This window comes from Acomys russatus, chromosome 20 (assembly GCF_903995435.1).
Source record: "Acomys russatus chromosome 20, mAcoRus1.1, whole genome shotgun sequence".
Classification (NCBI taxonomy): Eukaryota; Metazoa; Chordata; class Mammalia; order Rodentia; family Muridae; genus Acomys; species Acomys russatus.
In genome coordinates this window covers 12,471,357-12,495,881 of record NC_067156.1, presented here as the reverse complement: position 1 = coordinate 12,495,881, position 24,525 = coordinate 12,471,357, and positions in this window count along the sequence as shown.

Sequence of the window (24,525 nt, the reverse complement as noted above, 5' to 3'; positions counted from 1 at the left end):
CCACTCGGCCACCTCTTCAGTCTTGTGAGGGTTGGTTTTCAAATAGGTGGCCACATCGGAGCAGATGAATGCTAAGATGGCGTCATAGCCTAGTTTTCAGGCTATTCTTGAATTACTTTAAAGTATCTCATTCTTGTTCTCTTTATATATGCTGTAAAGTTCAAAATTATGTGATATTTCATCTCTAATATTTACATGTCTCTCTTAGCCCACTTACTATAAAATTGTGAACCTAGTGGGAGATAAATTATCAGTCACAGAATTCAGTCATTATGAAATTCTATCTCAAATATAATAGACACTTTTCACAGGACTCATAAACATCATTCCATCATCTAAATTGATATTACAGAAATTGCTAACCTTAAAGTGATGTAAAAATAGTGATAAGTCTTTGCCTACATTATATATATGCAAATACAAATATATAATGAATGTTTTTTGGTCATAGTTTAGTGAGAAATTATATTAAATAAATTATTTGAAACAGATATGGGTCTTGGAATATTGTGATTTATACAAAAAGAAAATGATCTCTTTTTCATTTCCTTTCCTCTTTTTTTTTTTTTTTTTTTTGAGATAGTGTTTTTCTTTGGCTGTCCTGGAACTGAATCTGTAGACCAGGCTGTCCTGGAACTCAGAGCAATCAGCCTCTGCCTCCCAAGTGCTAGGATTAAAGGCATGCATCACCACTGTCCAGCTTTCTTTTCTGACAGAAGAAAGCATCCAATCCCAATATAGATGGTTGGGAGCCACTGTATGGTTGCTGGGAATTGAACTCAGGACCTCTGGAAGAAGAAACAGTGCTCTTAACTGCTGACCCATTTCTCCAGCCCAAGAAAGTTATTTTAATTATGTTATAGACAATGATATTCAAAAGTCGAATGACTATGGGTAACTTCTATTGACTACTTATAAATATAGAAATAAAATCAAGTGCTAACATGTCACAGTATAATTTAATCTACTGAAATTATGCATATATACATATGCTTTCTTCATGTCTATTCAAACAAGTTACAGGCAAAGTGTACATGCATACAGAACATTTTGAGAAGGAAAGGAGAAAAGCAGTTTGGTAGAATTTTCTACCCTGTCTGTAAAGAAGGATTAATAGGCTTTGCTCCAGGCTGAGCAAAACACTTTCCAAGAGTGTCCCAGTGATCAGTTGTTTTACTTTCACTGAATAGATTTTTCTGATTAACTTCCTAAAGGTCTGATTTATGGGAAAAGGTTTGTCCTAGCTACTGGGCAAAAGTATTGATGTGGACCCTAATTGAAATTAATAAGCTGACATTCTGTTCTTAAACTGGAATTGGCTTGTCAGTTATTCAAATCTGAGTTCTAACAATTCAAAGAAAGAAAGGAAGAAAGAAAGAAAAAAAGAAAGAAGGAAAAAAAAGAAAGAAAAGAAAAGAAACTTAATGCACAAGCCTTGCAAATGACTTGACATCAGATTTTTTACTTCATCACACTGCCCATAAACATCTGCCATTTCCCTTTTAAGGGGAGTTAATGGGGATCCTTAATGGAAAGACGGACAACATGGAGAGGGTGTTGTCACTTGATTAAGAAGAAATAACAAGTTCAAAACAGTGGTAAGGATTCTAGGTTAAGAAACTGTACTCAAACTACATACGACAATTCAGTTGCCGATCAACATGGTGGAGGGCTTTCCAGTCTTCTGCACGGCCCTCAGGGAGTGAAAGGTTACAGCGATTGAAGGGATCAAGGTACTAGAGTCAGGGAACGCAGTGGTGGGGAGGAAGCGCACATGAAGGCGTAGTCTAGTAGAGTTGGCTGGGGGCACCCATCGCAAGTACCACAGCTCCTGTGAAGGCTCACAGATCTCCTCTTTCCTAGGCTCCAGATACTTACAGTGAATAGAAATACTGGAGGAAGTTGTGTTCCTGCTAAGACATGTGAAAAACAATTTCTCTACTAGGAAGAAGTATCGTTTGGTAAGCTGGGAGAGCTGATAACCGTTGCCTCTTCCTATAAGAATCAGAATATTTTCCCCCTTTCTCTGATTTTTAAACAAACCCTCACCCGAGCCCAGGATCTTCTGGCAATTTTGTTCTCCCTTCATTCATTGCTTTTCTCCATCATCCTTTAACAAAGAACAATGGGAAGTAGCCCTGTCCATCAACTTGGGCCCTGAGTAGAGGTTGAAAGGAAGTCTATGACAAGTTCCACAACTACAAGGAAAATGTGGCTGTGGAAAATGTCCTGAGTTTGTGTGTGTGTGTGTGTGTGTTTGTGTGTGTGTATGTGTGTGAGTGTGTGTGTTTGTGTGTAGGTGTGTAGGTGTGTGAGTATGTGTATATGTGTGTCTGTGTCTGTGCATGCATGTGTGTGTGTGAGTGTGTGTATGTGTGTGTGTGTGTGTTTGTGTGTGTGTATGTGTGTGAGTGTGTTTGTGCGTATGTGTGTAGGTGTGTGTGTGAGTGTCTGTATATGTGTGTCTGTGTCTGTGCATGCATGTGTGTGTGTTTGTGTGTGTGTATGTGTGTGAGTGTGTGTGTGCGTATGTGTGTAGGTGCGTGTGTGTGTGAGTATGTGTATATGTGTGTCTGTGTCTGTGCATGCATGTGTGTGTGTGTGTTTGTGTGTGTATGTGTGTGAGTGTGTGTGTTTGTGTGTATGTGTGTAGGTGTGTGTATGTGTGAGTGTGTCTATATGTGTGTCTGTGTCTGTGCATACATGTGTGTGTGTGAGTGTGTGTGTGTGTTTGTACGCCAGGAGAGAGTGAGAAGAATGCTGGTGCTAAAGATACAAATAAAGACATACAGTGCATGCAAAGACAAAAAGCCAGGCTTGTGGATTCACTGGGTATTCCAAGACACTTGAGAGGATTGAGCTAAGAGATAGGGCAGCCAGAACACTCTTAAAAGAAAGCTCCAAATAGCAAAAACAATCCTATACAATAAAAGATCCTCGAGAGGAATCTTCATACCTGATCTGAAGCTGTACTATAGAGCAACAGTAATTAAAACAGCATGGTACTGGCACAGCAATAGGCTGGTGGATCAATGGAATCGAACTGAGGACCCAGAGATGAATCCACACACATTTGGTCACTTGATTTTTGACAAAGAAGCCAAATCCATTCAATGGAAAAATGACAGCATCTTCAACAAATGGTGCTGGTCTAACTGTATGTCTACATGTAGAAAAATGCAATTAGACCCCTATTTGTCACGATGCACAAAATTCAAGTCCAAGTGGATTAAAGACCTCAACCTAAAACCAGAGACATTAATCCAGTAGAGGAAAAAGTGGGGAAGAGTATGGAACACATAGGCACAGGAGACAACTTCCTGAACAGTACACCAACAGCCCAGGCCTTAACATCAACAATTAATAAATGGGACCTCATGAAGCTGAGAAGCATCTGTAAGGCACGTGACACTGTCAAGAGAACAAAGCAACAGCCTACAGACTGGGAAAAGATCTTCACCAACCCTTCATTTGACAAAGGTCTAAATCCAAAATATATAAAGAACTCAAAAAATTAAACACCACCAAACCAAATAACCCAATAGAGAAATGGGGCTCAGAACTAAACAGAGAATTCTCAACAGAGGAGTATCAAATGGCTGAGAAACACTGAAAGAAATGCTCGACCTCATTAGTCATCAGAGAAATGCAAATCAAAATGACACTGAGATTCCATCTTACACCCATCAGCATGGCTAAGATCAGTAACTCAACTGACACCACATGCTGGCGAGGAGGTGGAGAGAGAGGTACACTCCTTCATTGCTGGTGGGAATGCAAACTAGTACAACCACTTTGGAAATCTATCTGGCGCTTTCTCAGAAAAATGGGAATAGGGCTTCCTCAAGATCCAGCTATTCCACTCCTTGGAATGTACCCAGAAGATGCACTACCACACAACAGGAACATATGCTCAACCGTGTTCATAGCTGCCTTATTCATAATAGCCAGAACATGGAAACAGCCTACGTGTCCCTCAGTAGAAGAATGGATAAAGAAACTGTGGTACATATACACTATGGAATACTACTCAGCTATTAAAAACAAGGAATTCCTGAAATTTGTGGACAAATGGATTTAACTAGAAATTATCATAATGAGTGAGTTCACCCAGAAGCAAAAAGAGTTAAATGGTATATATTCACTTATATCGAGACACTAGTCCAAGTGGTATGTCCCCATGAAAAAACTTTGCTTACCAGGAAAGTGGGTCAGAGGGGAGGACATCCTATTGAGACTTTAGGTGTGAGAAGCCTGGGAGAATGAGGAAATAGAAGGATCCAGAGGGTCCTGGAAAACTACAGGTGGGTCTGGGCCCTGGGGTCCTCCTCAAACTATGGCACCAGCCAAGGAAAATATAGGCAGTAAACTTTGAACCCCTACCCAGACTAGTCAATGGACAGGACATTCTCCACCGTTAAGTGGAGAAGGAGATCTGACTTTCACACAAACTCTGGTGCCCCATATTTGACCATGTCCCTTGGATGGAGACACCTGGTGGCACTCAGAGGAAGGATAATAGGTCATCAAGAAGAGACTTGATACCCTATGAGCATATACAGGGGGAGGAGGTCCCCCTCAGTCACAGACATAGGGGAGGGGAATGGGGGGGAAGCGGGAGGGAGGGAGGAATGGGAGGATACAAGGGATGGGCTAACAACTGAGATGTAATTTGAATAAATTAATAATAAAAAAGGAAAAAAAAAAGATGCTCAATGACCAGGTTGTTCAATTAGGTCTGCACTGCCAAGCTTTCCACAGAGTTCCAGTAGACTCTGCGGTTAGCAGACTCTTGATCACTATACGCTGGAACTCTAACTTGCTTACATGTGTGCTTGCCTGAAGAAAGGCATCATCCACTCTTTATCAGCTAATATCAGGTATGTAAGATGCCTCTGTGGACATGTAGAAGGAATCTGTTGTGTATTGTTTGGCTGCAACACCTGTCAATTAAAAAAAAAAAACCTCTGGCCTATGGCTGAGTCAGGAAATATGTGGGACTTCCAGCAGGCAAAAGGGATTTCGGGATAGAGCCAGGTGCATGGGATTCAGCTACCAACATGTGAGCCAAATGGGGGCATGGTGCCTAACCTTAGGTAACCAGCCATGTGGCAGAACTTAGGTTAGCACAATGAGTTAATATATGTTCCGGGCCAGTCAGAGAAGAGCCTAGCTATATGGCCTAAGTATTTGTAAATAATTACCTTGAGTCTCATGAGTCGTTATTCGGTGAGCTTGTGGACAGGAGGAAAAACCACCTGCAATATAATTAGGTCCTACCACAGGGACAAAAGACTAACATTGTTGGAGGTCAAAGGTGCTTGAAGTGAAATATATCCAGAAGTCATTCTGGCTTTTGTGGGGAGTGGATTCATCAACAGTTTATTTTTCTGCTTTAAAATATTTCTGTAGTTTGTCATTTTAGTTAAGAGATTGTCATTGTTTCATGTGTCTGAGTCTCTTTAGTGTTTTGGTCACTGAAATGCAGCCAGATTGTCACACCTACATTAAACCTAATTTGGTTGGTTGTGCTGGCTAGACCCTATAATGAATAGTTGAAAAGTAGAATTCAATTCTACTTTACTAATAATCTCAGAAAGTTATGAATAACCAGTGGCACTACACCAAAACACAATTAGTACTTTCCTATATTATTTGCAGTGTGCTATCTGAAGCTCAGTTTTTTACATTCTTGGTTACAATGGAATGGATGCTTTTCCTAAGAACAAATTTACAGCATTATATAAGCTTAATTGTTAGAGTTTTGTAGATCTTTGAAATGTTGAGACATTTTATTATACAATATTGTATTTTATTTAGGGGCAGGATGTTATGTAGGTACAGGCTGGCGTTAAAATCCTTATAGACTGGAGGATGATCTTGGACTACTGTTTATATTTCCTGAATGCCAGAATTACAGGCATGTGCCACTATGTCCAGCTTTGTGTTTTGTATGGGATTTAACCCAGGGATTCATGCAGTTGACAAGGGTTCTATTACCTGAGTATAGTAAAAATTATTTCTCTTATCATAGAAGCATGCAGCAATGGTCATGCTGACAGGTGTAAAATTTATCCAATAGGTGAACTTTTTCTTAAAAGAATAATATTTTTGAATAGGAAGGTCATTTATTTGTTTTCCAAAGATAAGACACTAATGTTTACTCAATCTTCAGTAGATGTCTACAAAGTTACCCTAATTCATGCGTCATATAATGTAGGAATAAATCAAAACATTGTAACTCTAAGTTAAGCTAAACCTGTGCCCAAGAATACAGTGGGATGTAACTAAGTTTTAAAATTTTTTTGTATGAGCACTGAAGAGTAATAGAGTAATGCCACTGCTTTAGTCAAACTGAGATGCTTGTATTGTACGCATCATTTGTACAATGTATACAAATAAAAAAGATTAGGACAGGGGTCTGTAAAAGTGGCTCAGCATTTAAGGGCACTGGCTTCTCCTCTAGAGGACCTGGGTTTGATGGTCAGCTCTCACATGGCCGCTCACAACCATCTGAAACTAGTTCCAGGGGATCGGATACCTCTTCTGACCTCTACCATGCACAAGGCTTACGTCTAAACACTCAGGCACACACAACCTAAACTTAATGTAGAAACTAAATTAAGCAAATCGTCTTTAAAGAGCAGCACAATGAAAAAGAAGAAACGTTAGCACTATTAGGAAAAGTTTTTGAGCTCATGTGACGCCCGAAAGTATACAATTTTATTTAAAGATTTAAAAGTTTTAATTGTGTGTACCTGTTGGGCAAGGGGTGGGGTGGGGGAGTCATTCATGTGTGTGCAGGTACCTCTGTGGCCCAGAAGAGGGCACAATAGATATTGGAGCTGGAGTTAAAGGAGGTTGTGAGCCAGCTGATATGGGTATTAGGAACTTAACTAGGTCTTCTACAAAAAGAGAATGCATTTGTGTGTGTGTGTGTGTGTGTGTGTTGAGACAAAGTTTCTCTGTGTAGCCTTGGCTGTCATGGAGTCACTTTGTAGACCAGGCTGGCCTCGAACTTACAGAGATCCACCCACCTCTGCCTCCTTGAGTGCTGGGATTACAGGCATGTGCTACCAGGTCTGGCTCACGATGTATTCTTTATAGCTGAGTCATTTCTCTATGCTTATCATAAGATTTTATGAAAGCAAATGTTGCAGACATATTTGAAGAGTTTCTCTTCTTTAATCTAGAGTTTATCATCTTTTATTTCTAGACAGTGCTTCTGACCTTAAGTGAGTGTAAAAATAACTTTTTTTTTTTATAAATACAGTTGCTTTATTCAGCCTATACAATAGAAATTTTTTTTTTTTTTTTGCTAGATGTAATTGTTGTCTGCTAATCAAGGCCTAGTCCTGGAAGATTTTAGCCTTTATAGAATTGCATCAAGGCCTAGAATGTTTTTATCCTCTGAGACTTTCTGCTCAACAAGCTCATCCTTTCTAACTATTTATGAACTCTTGACGGCTGGTTCAACTCAGCTGTTCTGCCTCAAACTGCTCTCCAAGTGCATTGGTCCAATCTGGCTTCTCTTGGCTTCTGACTGAATTTCTCTGCTTGGCCTTGTACTAACTTTAGCAATCTGCTCTAATCTTCTGGCTCCTCCTCTTTCCCTGGTTCACCCTGTCCTCACCTGTGTCTAGTTTGTTTTCTCCTCCTGTAAAACTCTCCTGGTAAAACTGCCCTCCCTTTCCCCCCCCCCCCTCCCTACCCTCACCTCCACTTCATTTGCTTCCCCTTTCTGTCTCTTCTCATGAAAGTTAGGTGTGTCCTATCTCTGACTCATTCTGTCAAATCTTTCTCTGACTTCTCACCTTGGCCCCTCAATTACACATCACTTTCACTTTCGAACGTGGGTGGTTTTTTTTCCCTACAAATCAACCTTACCTCCATTGTTGGGAATTAACGGTGTGTACTAAGGGCATTTCCGCACTCCAGCTGCGTCACACAGACTGGGAAGGTCTTTGGATGTGATAGCAGCAGCCATATTACTGGAATAAAATTCCTCTGTGAGTGTGCAGTCTTGTATCCTGTGTGTGTACAATTTTACTTAATGAGTGCATGTTGACCCATGTCATGTACCATATCAGGTGGTTTATAACTTTATCCAAATTATACCCGTGTTCCATGCCATACTAGCCTATCTTGTTTTATAAGAATTATTAGTCATCTCATTTTTTCCTTTTTTATAATATGTATTGCAATTCAACTATGTTAGTATATTATATGCCTCATTTACATTAGAGGCCTCAGAGCTCTCTGCTGCATTAATGTTGCAATATCTAACTTCATATAAATAATTACAAACACATCACCAATCTACCTACCATTCTCTGTCAATAAATATTGCATACTTTCTGAGGCTTTGGAATCACCAGTACCACTGTATTTGGGACCCAGGCACAACTGCCTTAGGCACAGATAAGAGTTTCTAATAGGTATTAATTTTAAAGGAGTCTTGGGCTAAAAATAATACATGAAAATGAACTTAACCTTATATTCTTGAAATTAGAAACCTGCCTATTTATACATTGGTTGCATCATGAAATAAGGTCTTTTTGGCTTTAATTAGGAAATAATTGCTTATGATTAACCATTTGTAATATTATTTCTATCAGTAAATATATTTCTTATTTTAAACAGAGTAAGATCAGAGAATCGTGCTTGGGAACATAATGTGTTTTTAGATGAAAATTACTTATGTTTTAAAATATATAACTGTGGAGAATTATAATGTAATAAAAGTATAACCTCGAGTAATAGCAGTAGTATGTGCTACATTAATTTCTAAAATATTGTGTTCAGCAGAGGTAAGCGTTAAAAAAAACCCATTTCCTATTATGAAAAAGAATCAAAGAAAGGGAGCTATTTCCCGCCTAAAGCCTGCAATCAGTGCTCCAGTTTCTAAGGAATGAAGGTAAATCCACAATGTGGGATGAGGGGTATTTACTACCATGATGTAAAAGAAACATACCATGCTCCTGAAAGCTATGTGTCTTTGTCATCTTCCAGGTTTGTAATAATGAATTTCTCTTTGTTTCCAGATTGCATAGGAACACTCCTTCCTGGAAGGATAAGGATCCTTGGTTTCTTTTCTCTGTTGTCATTTGTCTAAGGCTTATGTGGACCTTTTCTTTTATGATTAAAAAGTGTGTAATAAACATGTGATTTTGTATTTGAAGATCAAAAAGTCATAAGCACTTCTAATGGTTCATTTTCTTTAGTCACACATGTACAATCATACAGTAGATACAGACAGGAGGTTGACAAAGACCCAAGTGTCAGTATGTAAGGAAAATGTCTACTGCTGAATCAAATAAAAATCACTGGGAAAGACTTCACCATTTCTGACTAACAGTGTGTCTGTCTTAATAGTCGCATGTGCTAGAGGGAAAACACTGCACATGCTTATGTTTTTTTCAACAGAGAGCTCATATGGTACTAGCGCTGTGTGCTTCAGTTTTTTTTCATAAAAGATATAGTCTGCCTGTGGGAGACTTTTGGAGGCAATTAGTTCATCAATGACTGTAATCCACAACATAGAAACTTGTAAGCCTAAAGTAGTTAGCAGACATCACTTATAAAAATCTAATGAATAGGTATATTTTAAATAACTGATCTAAATTACAGAAGCTTCATAACACTGTTGGTGGTTGTACTTTTTAAGACCAATTGAAAAGGGAGAGTTAAAAAAATAACTTCCCAATCTTTTCAAAACTATGGAGGTTTGAAAAGTAAATGTGAATTTTTGATTGTTGTTAATTTAACAAAATACTTCAAAGGATCAAATCAAAGGTGTCATGGTATATGTGTATTATACTAAATGGTCTAATAACCAGTTCCTGATTTTAAGCACACATGTTTCTGCTTTTTCAAATAGAAAATAACTAATGAAATGTTACATGCTGAGGCAGGAGAATCACCTATTTAAGGCCAGTCTCCTGAGACATCTACATGAGACAATGAAACACCCTGCCCTAAAAAAAGAAACAATAAAACTGCAAGAACTGTTGTTTTCTTTAACTGAAATTTAAAATTAATACCTACATGTTAAAAACACAGATTCGTAAACAATATCATAGTGTGAGAAGGGCACATGTAAATAAAAAAATTATCATTTGCAGATGTCACAAGATACACAGTTCTTCTTTCCTATAAAACCGAAACTGAGGCTGGAGAGTCACTGGTCACCAATCTGGACAACGTAAGTATTTCCACAGGGACTCAGGGTGAAAGGAGAGCACCAATTCCCAGGAGCGAGTCTCTGATCACCACTTGCCAGTATTTGCTGTGCTGGCACTCTCAGGTACACATGCACACACAATAAATACAGTGTAGTGAAAATGTTAAAAGGTGCTCTATGGACATAGCAAATATGTAAACTGTGATACATAAATTATATTTCTTGGGTAGTCATGCTATAATTAGAGATATTCTGTTAAGCCAAACAAAACAAAGCCATAAGAGATACATCTGTCTTTTCTAGGAAGTTCTCATCACAATCAGGTAGTGTGCTCTCAAACACTTTAATCACATCATAACTTAGGTATCTATACTTAAAGTCATAACCCAGAACTCCTGTCAACTGAGGGATGAAACTCAGTGAGCCTCTGTATCAAGGCATCCTCTCGCCTGCCCTTTCATTAAAACTCTAAAACAACAAAGAACCATCATGTTTTGAGGCAGCTTTTTCACAAGAATCATGGAATAATCATATGGCATTCTTCTCATGCTGAAGACCGGCACCAAGATGTTAATGCACATAAGAATAGCAAAGAAACGCCATGATTTTCTAATCCCAAGACATCTCCAAGGGAAAGCTCAATGCCATGAACTCCATCTTACGAGGTGGACCTTAGGGCATGTGAAAGGAAACCCGAACAAACATTGTTTGGAGCCGTTGTCTGCTCAGACTAGGACCAAACCCTCACCGCATACGGTGTTCCACTTACCTGGAGGATCTAAGTCAACTGCAGAAGCACGCTGGTGAGGCAGTGCAGAAGAAGCCGCTCCACATCCTTAGCTTCTTGGAAGCCTACATGCAATTTTGCTTGAATACAGCAGAAATGCTTTCTTCTGATATGAGCTGAGAAGACAGATAAGGTTGAGTAATTAACACCAGCTAAGAATAGTCTGGAAACAGATGGGGGAGAAGACTTGTGTATGAACCCAAGATAGTTCAAGGTGAGAGAAGATTTTAAAATAGGAACATTTTATTTAAATAAATCTAAAGCCAATTCAATTTATCACCAAGACTTTTTCGGTTAAATCATTGCGCTTCCGCTTTGCTTTTCCTCAACACGGAGAATTATGAGTGGGAATTGATATGTGTTGAGCATATGCGCTTTGCAAATAAATCTTTATTTTCATCTTTTCCTTTTCATTTGTTGTTCTCTCATATATTACATCTGGACTGCAGTTTTCCCTCCCTCCCTCCCCTCCCCTCCCCCAGTATCTCCCCACATCCCTTTCTACACCATCCACTCCCCACTTCACCTCTCTTTAGAAAAGAGCAGGTGCTTTCAGGACAGCAAACAAATATGGTACAACAAACTGCAATAAGTCTCACATCAAGGCTGGATGAGGGGACCCAGAAGGAGGAAAATGATCCCAAAGGCAGGCAAAAGAGCCAGAGACAGCCCCAACTCCCACTGTTAGGAATTCCATAAGAACACTGAGCTACACACCTATAACATGTATGCAGAGGACCTGGGTCATACTTATACAGGCTCCCTGATCTCTGTTAGGCCACTTTGTAGTCATGTATCCTTGAGCCCTCTGGCCCCTTCCTCCACTCCTTCACAGGACTCCTGAGCTCTACCTAATATTTGACTGTGGGACTCTGCATCTGCTTCCATCAGTTTCTGGATGAAGTCTCTCTGGTCCCTCTGATGATGATTATGCTAGGTTCTAATCCCAGTACATCATGAAGATATGACAAACTCTAGGCCAAAGTTTCTGTGGCTAGGTTGGTGTCCCAGTCCCTCTACTTGAGGTCAGGCTGGGTTACTGAGGATGACTGGTCAGGTTCTGTGTCCCCCATTACTAGGGGTCTTCACTAGTGTCACCCTCATAGATTCGATGGAAATTCCTTTACACTATGTTTCTACCTTACTCCCAAAATGACCCCCATTCCCAGCATGACTCTCAGTATTCTCTCCCCCTGCCCCCTCATCTCAGTACTCCCCACCCCTATTTTCATCCCCAACTGCCTCAGTCTATCTATTCTATTTCCTCTTCCCAGGAAGATCTTTGCACACACACACCCTTAAAACCTTCCTTGTTACTTAGCCTCTCTGGATCTGTGGATTGCAGCATGAATATTTTTTACCTTATGGCTAATATCCACTTATAAGTGTGTCTATACCATGTGTGTCTTTCTGGGTTTGTACTATCTTACTCAGGATGATTTTTTCAAGTTCCATCTATTTGCCTTCAAATTTCATGAAGAAGTCATTTTTTTTGATAGCTGAGTAATACTCATTTGTGTAAATGTACCACAGTTTCTTTATCCATCTTTCAGTTAGGGACATCTAGGTTGTTTCCAGTTTCTGGTTATTATGAATAAAGCTGCTATCAACATAGCTGAGCAAGAGTCCTTGTGGTAGGATGGAGCATCCTTTGGGTATATGCCCAGGAGTGATATGGCTAGATTCTTGGGGCAAATTGATTCCCAGTTTTCTGAGAAAATATCATATTGATTTCCAAAATCTCTGTTTTTTAAAATTATAAATGAAACACAAAAGAATTCCTCCAGGTGCAGATTTGAATCTGAGTCTACCCACCAGAATATACAAGAGGCACTTGTGTCTAGAGTCTGTGTCTCAGAGCAAAGAATTGTACCAGGTTGACATAGTTAGAGATATAGACACAGAATCTGTAATGAAGCATGAGCTCAGAAAACACGCTATGTGACCTTTCACATGCCATACAAGAGCATGTCTTCTCCAGGGTTTATAAAGCACAGGCTTTTGTTTGTTTGTTTGTTGTTGCATTTAATGCATACCTCTTTTGTTACATGATGCCCAGGTGCAGGAAGGCTTCCAGTCTTTCTGTGCCATATGACCTTTTCTCATGGTTAATCTTGATGCTGGAGTATTCAGTCCCTCCTGCTCCAGTAGAGGATATATAGCTTATCATCTTCTTCTCTGTCTGTGTCATTCAAGGCTAATCAACTGAAAGCCTACATTTCCAAGTTCTCAGTGTAGCTCAGACAATGACCAAAACACCACTTAATTCTCACAAGAATTCTTGTCTGTAATTACTAATATACTTCCCATCTGCAAATAAAGAAGGAAGCTGAAATATGTAGTCAAGGTGCTTAAAGCCAAATTGTTTTAGTCAATCAATACTCCTGTGCATACCAGGCATTGTTCAAAGCTAAAGGCAAAATATAGTCCCATATAAACAAAAAAGTGAGAGAAGTTCTATGAGGGACGGGATGGGGACCTCTTTAGACTTAAATCAGGTGGCACCAGACAGTGGTGGGAATCTACACAAAGCTTCATGTTTATCAGCTGTGTAGTATTGGATTGCATGACATTGGCCACAACAGTTAGAAGTACAGAGCTTTCCGAGCTTTTCAGAATCTTTTCATGGGGGCCATATTACCTCCTGTAACTCCAAAAGTAGCACTGTGTCCAGTAAACACAGTCTCTTAAAGATTTCCGTGACATCTCAAGCACCCAGCATCGATTCTGACTCCAATGTCTAGGCCTTTTTGACATGTGCTCAGTGGATTATTTTTTACTTGAGAATTTTTAAATATCCATTTATTTTTTAACTAAATATTTTCTTATTTTTACATATGCATTTATATTGTTACACATATATACAATAAACTACCTACAGCAAGAAGAACCATGATGCAATCAGTAATTATATAAATGTTACACTCTTAGTGTTTTGGCTATTTGTATTTGACAGCCTTGAATAAAATGTCTTTTCTATCTCAGTGAGTCTAAAATTCTGAATTTAGATCAATCTCAATCACATATTGTCATTATCAACTTAAAACATCTATCTAGACCTAAAAACATCTTAACCCCTAAACAACTAAGCTTCATTGTAAAACTAAACTACATGGTCTTCAACCCCATATAGACCTAAAGACATCTTTAACATCTTTTTTTTTTTTTTAACACAAAACAAAACAAAAATCCCAGTTTATTTATCTTTTTGTTCTTCCAAAATTCAAAATATCAAGTCCTACTGCTAAGGGGAGGAAACAAACAAACAAAATCTGAGAAGCCCCTTCTCTCTCTTTTATATATATATATATATATATTTTTATTTATTAATTTATTCTTGTTACATCTCAATGGTTATCCCATCCCTTGTATCCTCCCATTCTTCCCTCCCTCCCATTTTCCCATTATTCCCCCTCCCCTATGACTGTTCCTGAGGGGGATTACCTCTCCCTATATATTCTCATAGGGTATCAAGTCTCTTCTTGGCTACTTGCTGTCCTTCCTCTGAGTGCCACCAGGTCTCCCCCTCCAGGGGACATGGTCAAATGTGAGGCACCAGAGCACGTGAGAAAGTCGTATCACACTCTCCACTCAACTGTGGAGAATATTCTGACCATTGGCTAGATCTGGGAAGGGGTTTAAAGTTTACCTCCTGTATTGTCCTTGAAGCCCCTTCTCTTAAAGTCACAGGACAGAGGACACAAAGTGGAGCAGGTGGGTGCAGAGATCCTGCAGGGGAGGATGGCAAGATTATGTCCCCAATACTTCAAAGCTGATCATCTTAAACCCTGAACATCTAAGCTTCATTTTAAGACTAAACTACCTGGTATTCAACCCCATCAGAGACTTGAGAAAGAATAAATAAACCTGATTACCTGAGTATGCTGGGAGTTCAGGTTAGTAGCTTTCCAGATGAGAAGATGACAACAGAGACAGTTTGCTACCTGGATATTATTCTTTACATATTCAGTGTCAGGAGCTGCGCTAGATCCTATGTCCTTGCTCTGTGGATCAGCCACATGGAACTGTCAGATGTGTGTGTATATATGGCCTGCTTGCATTCTCACACCTTTCATTTGTTCTTGGCCAGCTGGTGTCTGGCTACGTAGGTTGTTTCCTATCTAAATCCTCGTATTAAGGAACACCTGCCTCTTTTCTCTCACGGCATTTTCTTTACACTGACCTCACTTATCTCTCATCTGTCATGGCACTTGTTCCTTATGGTTTTTCTTATATCATTCACTTTTTTTCTATAATAAATTATTACAGAAACTGTTTGTAACTTCCTAGAGGGACAAAGACAAAGGTCTAGGCACTTCATATAGGGCATCAAAAACAAAGTAGAAAAAAAAAACCCAAAACAAACAAGCAAAACAAAAACAAAGCCCTCTGTCCAATTGTAGCTTAGTTAACTGATAGGTTTGTAATAGGTTTGTTTGGGTTACTAAGAGGAACTTGAGCGATTCCAGGGTAGCTATATTGTTGGAAAGCACAAGACAAGCCAGCACTGTACAGATGCTGCATCCCTGAAACTCCCTGCACAACTTGTAGGGAGCTGCAGTGGTTGTCTACTACCTGTGGAGGGAACTGGCTGCTGAACATCCTGGGCTTGTAAGTTTCATGAACTTCCTGAGTCTTACGAGTTCCCCCTAACCACCAGGAGGGAACATCTCAAGTCAGAGGAGATAGCTACACAACAGAACTTTCTCTAAGTGGCTGACAGGAGAACAAGGCAAATAACTACGTTTTTCTACAGGAGGTTTACAACCAGCGAGAAATGAGCCCAAGAAGGGAAAGATAGGAAGCCCCTTGCTGACTAGTGACAGTAAATCCACCCCTCCTAGAACACCATCACCAATTGTGTGACCTCTGTAATTACAGTATGTTTTCCTTTTCAATACATGAAAGAGGAAGACAGGAACTTGGCTTTGGATGCTTAGCTCATAGCTCATACTCACTATTGGGTAACTTCTCTGTTTTGTGAAAGGGTGGAAGTGATATAGGACATAAGAAAATTTTGTAAGCCAAATCCATACAATGGAAAAAAAAAGCGCATTCAACAAATGGTGCTGGTCTAACTGGCTAGCTACATGTAGAAAAATGCAAATAGATCCATATTTATCACTTTGTACAAAAATAAAGTCCAATGGATTAAATTCCTCAACATAAAACCAGAGACACTAAATCTGTTAGAAGAAGTGGGGAAGAGCCTTGAGCTCATTGACACAGGAGAAAACTTCCTGAACAGAACACCAACAGCTCAGTCTCTAATAAATGGGACCTCATGAAACTGAAAAGCATCTGTAAGGCAAAGGACACTGTCAACAGAACAAAGCAACAGTATATAGGCTGGGAAAAGATCTTCACCAAGCCTACATCTGACAAAGGGCTAATATCCAAAATATATAAAGAATTCAAGAATTTAAACATCACCAAACCAAATAACCCAATTTAAAAATGGAGTCTGGAGCTAAACGGAGAATTCTCAACAGAAGAATATTGAATGGCTGAGAAACACTTAAAGAAATGGCCTTAGTTATCAGAGAAATGCAAATCAAAACGACTCTGAGATTCCATCTTACACCCATCAGAATGGCTAAGATCAAAGACTCAAGTGACAGCACATACTGGCAAAGATACGGAGAAAGGGGAACACCCCTTCATTGTTGGTGGGAGTGCAAACTTATACACCACTTTGGAAATCAATCTAGCACTTTCTCAGAAAATTGGGAACAGGGCTACCTCAAGACCCAGCTAACCCACTCCTGGGCATATCCTCAAAAGATGCTCCACCATACAACAAGGACATTTGCTCAACTGTGCCCATAGCAGCTTTATTCGTAATAGCCAGACTCTGAAGACAACCTAGATGTCCCTCAACTGAAGAATGGATAAAGAAACTGCGTACATTTACACAATGGAATATTATTCACTTACCAAGACCAAGGGAATCTTGAAATTTTCAGGCAAATGCATGGAACTAGAAATGATGATCCTGAATGAGGTACCCCAGACCCAGTAAGACAAGCATGGTACATACTCACTGATACTCACTGATAAGTCAATATTAGCCCAACATAGATATCCTCTGAGAAGTTCTACCCAGTGGGGGATTGGGACAGACACTGGTACATGTAACCAGATTCTATGCAGTGAGCTGCAAATTGTATGGAAGAGTTGGGGGATGGAAACATGAGGAGAGCAGGAGGGAGAGTTGTTAGGAGCTTCATAAGGAAACAATCAAGGCGGGAGGATCTGGACCCGGGGGCCTGCACAAACTGATACACCAACCAAAGACATTGCAGGCAGAGGACACAGACCCCTTGATGAAGATGTAGCCAATGGGCAGCAGATCATTCTCTACATGTTGGTGGAACAGGGGAATTCCTTTGACAAGAACTCAGGTGCTTTCAATATGATCAATTCCCCTTAGGGGAGAGGACCTGTTGGAACATGGAGGAAGGGGATGCAGAGTGTCCAGGTGAGACAGGATAGGCTGGGATCAGATGGTGGGGGAGGAGGACACCACATGTCAGTGGTCATGGGGAGGGAAATAGAATGGAAAAGGGAGGGAGGGAGGGGAGAAGGAAGAGTGAGTGTATTATAACTGGGATATAATGTGAATTAATAATAATAAATCAAAATTAAAAAATAAAATTTTATGACAGCTTCTTATGAAAATCACATTCTTCTTCATTAATACTGCTTAGATTTCTAAAAATCTTTGAATGCACCGTGTCTAATCATTATGTATTTATTAATCATTAAGATATATGTTGCCCTCTTTTGGAAAAGTAGCCAGAACGTATTATAGTTTTGTCAGGTTAACACAAATCTAGACATACCTGAAATAAAGAAATCTCAACTGAGAGCTAACTTTCATTAGGTTGGCCTTTGCGCATGTCTGTGGGGGCATTTTCTTTATTGCTGGTTGAGATGGAAGATCCAGCACACTGTGGGTAGTGCCACCCCTTGGAAGTAGAAACTCTATATAAGAAAGGTAAGTGACAAAGACTGAACCACCAACCAAAGAGCATGCATGGCATGGACCTAGACCCTGTACACAGATGTAGCTGATGTGTACCTGGGTCATCATGTGGGTCCCCTAACAATAGGAGCAGGGGCTGTCTCTGACTCTGTTGCCTGAATTTGGATCCATATCATTTAGCTGGGCTGCCTTGTCTAGCCTCAGTGGGAGAGGATGCTTCTAATTCTGCAATGAGTTAATGGGTCATGGCAGAATGGTACCCTTGGGAAGCCCCCCTTTCTTGAAGGAGAAGGAGAGGGGAGAGTGTGGGGAAGGGGTATGCTTGGGTATCATTCTGCCTCTGCATCTGGTGGCCATGGGTCTGGGCCCTACTTCTGGAGAGTCAGTCCAGGCACTGCTTGCTTCCACATGAGAATAAATAGACCTGGACTTCAGAAGTCCTGTTTCTCACTCGGGCAGCTAGAGCACTTTGAGGGTGAGGCTTGTGGCTTGGGCCAGGTTCCCAGTATCTCCGGGGGAAGAGGGAAATGAGTTCCTACACCAGATGTTAACACTTAGCTCTTTATAGAATAAGACTGCAAGTCTTGGGAGGCAGTGAAGATTCAGGAGTTCCACAAGTGTAACAGCTCCTCCTGCTGAAGTCAAGGCAAAGAAAGTGGACAAATGCCTAAAACCAGCCAAAAGCCAGCAAAATTGTCAGTACCAGAACACATTCCAAAGACCTATGATGGTGTAACAGTGTTACAGCTGCCAGGCACAGCAAGGGAAGTGGGCAGATGTCCAAAGCAAGGAGCTGTGAGATGCTTGCTTGGTGGGTGCTTCCCCAGCCCCCAGCACAGGTCTTGCCATGATGGAGCAGGTAATCTTGCATGACAGCACATCCTTCAGGACCCCTTTGAGACTGAGAGGGTTGTGGTGGAGTGAGAAAATAAGCCAAACTTTACTTATGAATCAGGGATTTATAATCCTTAGGCAGCAGGGAGGGAATTCTGAGAGTGATTGTGTCTGAATTGCTAGAGCTAAGGGTGCCAGGATTCTTAATCTACACACAGTGCCTTGTTTACAGTCAATACCATGGTACCCTATCCCAAGAAGGAGAAAACAGTACTTAATTATCCTGTGTGTAAGGAATGACTTCTAAGACTGTGTGATACCACTTACAAAATCTGAGGTTACCAGATCAGGCGGAGTGAGGACCCTGCTAAGAAAGGGAGTCCATCTTCCTAGACCAAACATGAAATGGTTATCCAGAGAAGTCGACTTTTGCCTTATCCAGCAGAGTCCCTCTTTGGGGAACTGGAAGGGTGGGGAGACTGCAATCAGGATGCAAAGTGAATAAATAAATAAGCTAAAACAAACAAACAAACAAGCAAACAAAAGGTAGCTGAGCAAGTCGTAAAGGCAATGCAGTAGATGGTGCTCCTCCATAGTTTCTCTTTCAGTTTCTGCCTCAGTTTCCCTACATGATTCCCTGAACCACTAAGACATATAACTTCTTTCTTTATCAAGTTGCTTTTTGTCTTTTTTGGAGAATTGAAATCAAGCCAGGAGCATACCTAATTGAGAATTCCTTCCCCATCTTCCTGAGGCTATTTCTCTCTTCCTTTTCTTTTACTGAAAATAGATTTTTCTCTTTTAATATTTACTGATTATGGTTTTGTTTTCCCTTACTCTTCCTAGATTCTCCCTTCCTCCCTTTCTATTCAGATCCACCCCTTTCTGTTATTAGAAAATAGACGTTGCAGGGATAATAATAAAATGAAATAAAATAACAAACAGAAGGAAAACAGCCCAAGAAAAGGCATAAGAGACAGATATAGATGCAGAGATCCACTCATTTGCACACCCAGAAATCCCAAAAAAAACCACAAAATACTTAAAGCCGCATGTGTGTATGCGTACATATATACACATATACTACACATATATGTATACACACATATTCACACATACATCTGCTGCAGGAGGAACTTTCTATGATGATGGCTGAGCAAGACATTGGTCTATGAGTATAGCAGAGTGTCAATAAGAGTCATTTTATTGCTGCATTCCTTTTGTAGAATAGTAGTATTTGGTTTTCCCCTATGTCCCTGGGGTATCTAGTTTCAGCTTCTTGGTCATTCAAGCAATGTTGAATATGAGTTCTATCAGTCAACTCAGATATTGTTTCTTCCACAATATTTGTGCCATCATTGCACTAGCATTATCTCACAGGTAAAGCATCCTCGTTAGTACAAGCATTTGCAGCTGGGTCGATGTTTACATTTCTCCTCTGGCAGCATGCAGGGTACCTTTCTGTTCTGACACATAGAGGTGAATGCACAGGTAGGCACCAGCTGGACCATGTTAATGAGCTGTGTAGGCGTTGTCTTCGTCAATGGGTCCTGCTGTCAGATTGTGGAGAGATAATGATAACCTTGGCAGCAGCCTGACTTGAGGCTCCCATGGGATCCCTTTGGCGAAAAACTCACGACCCAAGGATCCTGAGGCTGCTTCAAAATCATCATGCCTTTGTAACCTTCCCAGGAATGCTGCTAGGTTGGATATTCCATAGCAACAGACTCTGTAATATGCTCAGAAAGTTGAGTTCAAGATTCCAAGGCCACACACAGGGGCTTATTTACTTATATTTGGTGATTTAAAAAAAAAAAAAAACTTGTTACATTTGAAATCTTTGGCCAGGCAGTGGTGGCACACGCCTTTAATCCCAGCACTCAGGAGGTAGAGGCAGGTGGATCGCTGTGAGTTTGAGGCCAGCCTGGTCTACAAAGTGAGTCCAGGACAGCCAAGGCTACACGAAGAAACCCTGTCTCAAAAAACAAAACAACAACAACAACAAAAAAGCCAAGGACAATACAGGTGGTAAACTTCAAACCCCTACCCAGATCTAGCCAATGGTCAGAACATTCTCCACAGTTGAGTGGAGAGTGGGATATGACTTTCTCACGTACTCTGGTGCCTCACATTTGACCATGTCCCCTGGAAGGGGAGACCTGGTGGCACTCAGAGGAAGAACAGCAGGTTACCAAGAAAAGACTTGATACCCTGTGAGCATATACAGCGGGAGATAATCCCCTTCAGGAACAGTCATAGGGGAGGGGAATAAGGGGAAAATGGGAGGGAGGGAAGAATGGGAGGATACAAGGGATGGGATAACCACTGAGATGTAACAAGAATATATTAATAAAAAAAAACCTCAAATATTTGAAATCTTTAAATTTCTAAGAATGCGCTCCGAGAGGCAGTCCCTCCCAGATTCTGTAAGAATTTTTACCCTTGTATCTCTGTTAAATGGGCCTCAACCTTCTTTGATAAGCAGGTAGGACTTATGATTACATATGTGGAGATCAGGTTCATGTGGATTCATGAAGCAGAGACAGAAAGGGTGCAGCACTCGGAACTTGAATATGCTTTCAAGACAGGGCAGCCAGGGTTTGAAGGGAACTGTTGGAAGATTCTAATGTGTTTTGGACTGAGCTAGTGGAAAAAAGGAATTGGAGCCTAGGAGATGAAGTGTTATCTAAAAAAGTTCACCCAAGAATATTTAAGTATTTCAAGTTCTATCTTGCCAGTCTTGTCTTTCATATCCATGCAGAGGTCTAACAAATACCCGATCATATCTGCATCGCAGTATGGTTTCTCCTCTTGGTTTTCTGCCCAGACAGATCTTAGCACTATTTTTGATATCAACTTTCATTGTGACAGGGTAGGATTAACTGTTCACCATGGACCGTTCTGTAACGGTTGTTGTAATCTTGCTGCTTTGCTTGAAATAATGCTTTTAATAACCTAAAATCGTATACTATAAGGGGAACTAATAATATTAGAAAAGAGTTATTAAAATGTTTAAAATGTAAGCCACGGTTATTTATGTATTTTGTTATTAATGCATTAAATAAAAGAGCCAGCATTAAATCTAAAAACAAATATCAAAGTACTAACAAATGCAATTAGTTAGTGAGAATGTAGTGTGTTTTCCTAGTCATACAAGTGCATGGACTGCCCTTGAAGATAATTTAGCTCCTTGAATGGAACATGCATAAGCTTTGGAATTAGAATATTGTATAATGATGGGAAAGTAGGTCCTTCTCTGTCAGTGATTATACGTAAAACACATTATTCCATTTGTCACAAGCCTATTTATTGTCAAAACAACATTGCACGGTAGATATAACTCCTGGGTTCAGTTAGAAATTTGAAACATTGAGTTTCATGTGTTTTGTTCAAGCTCTTTCTGAAACTATGTAAGACATAAACCAAGGGACTGCTTACTTTGATTGGCACACAACTCTCTCTAGGAATCCCTGTGATGTCATAGTATTTGGATAGGAATCTTCCAACTACACAATCTGTGGTCTCCTTTGTATCAAGATCCAGGTGAGATCACCTGAGTATCCCCTACTGGCCTTGCAGAAATGAGCACACAGCTTTAAACATCTTACATTTGACATGGGATTAAAATAACTGAATATATTTGTAGTACAACATAAATATCAGAGGATTAAGTGCCTCCATTTTTAACTATCTTTATGAAAAAGCAACACAGGAGTTAATGGTGGTAAATATTCAGAATTTTGTTGCCTGAGAAGTCCAGGGTAACCCTTCGTGGTCTCTCCTGAGAAGTCCAGGGTAACCCTTCGTGGTCTCTCCTGAGAAGTCCAGGTTAACCCTTCGTGGTCTCTCCTGAGAAGTCCGGGATAACCCTTCGTGGTGTCTCCTGAGAAGTCCAGGGTAACCCTTCGTGGTCTCTCCTGAGAAGTCCAGGGTAACTCTCCCTACTAGTGGATGTACCTTTGCTTGTGAATTACATACAGAAGCAGCATTCACACATCTGAATTAATGATCCTCTTGTACCAAATAAATAGGCTAATTAACATTGCTGTAATGAAAACACAAGTCCTTACTCTCTGGTCCTGGTTATATTGTTTATATAACAAAACATAGACATAGACATTTCTTTAACTGGCAGAAGCAATACCAAGTTGTTAATACCAGATTGTTCCGTTTCCATCAGAGACCTCTACTATAGTAACAGCAGTGTGAGCTCATCTATTGATTTTAATGTCTGGCTGTTTTCTAAAATTGAAAGTCTCTTGAGTTGCTTTAGGATTCTTAGAAATTTAATACATACAGTGATGTGGGGTAGAGAATTTCTTCTGGCTAGTTTTAATTAAAGAAATACGATATAATGAAAAATAATTCCCTAGGTTGGCAAAAAAAAAAAAAAATACTTTTTGTTCAGTGGAGTGAAAAATCCAGACTTGTTTGCATTTATGTTAATGCTGAGGAACCATGTGCCAAACTAAATGAATCTGTTCTTGCAGAAATGGCAATTTGTTAATGCTAGAAGTTTTATTTCTTATTGATTAAATAATAGATATAAAGAGACTCATTCTTCAGTGTTCTGACTTGAATGTTAAGACGAAACAACTTCAGAGGGGGTTTGATTAATTCCCTTCTGAAGAGTGTTCTGTGTGGTTTTGTCTTAACCTCTTCAAAAGTAGGGTCAGGAAGGAGACTGGGTGCCAATGATACAGTTTATTTTTTAAAATCCCCAGTTCTATGCTAAAAACACATTGGAGAACAGTGCTCTAACAATTTGAGCTCCTCAAGTTGGATGGCTGGGTTCTTCTCTGAGAAAGCACAACACACAGCATTATTAAGGGGCGGAACCTAAAAGGTTTCAGAACATCGGGACTTCCAGCTACCATATGTTGGAAAACCCCACCTCTAAGCTGACTTTCAGTAACCTAGCGGGCCACCTCACCATCAACCTCAAACTGTGACGCACTTCCACTGTCACCAAGACTTGAAATGTGCATGTGCTATGTCCCCTTATAAAAAGACAATGTCTTCTCTTCTTCCCCTCTTTCCCTTCCTTCCCTCACCCAGAGACAGTCTTTGCATACCTGCCACCTCAAGAAACCTCTCATGTGAGATCCGGGGCATGGTATGACTTTGTGGTGTCTACAACTTAAATCGTAACACCACATCTTTCACCAGTGCACACTGTGTGTTATCTATCCTTGAACTTTTCTTTTAAATGTTTGATTGTTTTTGTTATTTAATTATGTGTGTGTGTGTGTGTGTGTGTGTGTGTGTATGTGGTAGTTGTGGTGTGTGTATGTGATGTTGCTGTGTGTATATGTGTGTGGTATTTGTGTGTATGTGTGTGTGGCATGTGCATGCATTATGTAGTGTGTGTGTATTTGTGAGTGTGTGAATATACTTGTGTGTGGTGGTGATGTGTGCATGTGTTTTGTGCTGTGTGTTCATATGAATATATGTGTGTGTGGTCTGTGTACATATGTAGCATAGTGTGTGTGTGTGTGTGTATGTGTGGTATATGAATGTGTACATAAATATTTGTGTACACAATATCCATGGAGGCCAGAGACATTTGATACCCTTAGACTTCCAGTTTCAGAAGTTGATGGGAACCAAACTCAGGCCTTTGGTGAGAATGGTTTTCTGGCTAAACTGCTGAGCCATCACTGCTGAGCCATCTTTGCAGCCCCCTTTAGCTGTGCTTCACAATACTTATTGGGTACTTTTGTATTTTCTGCT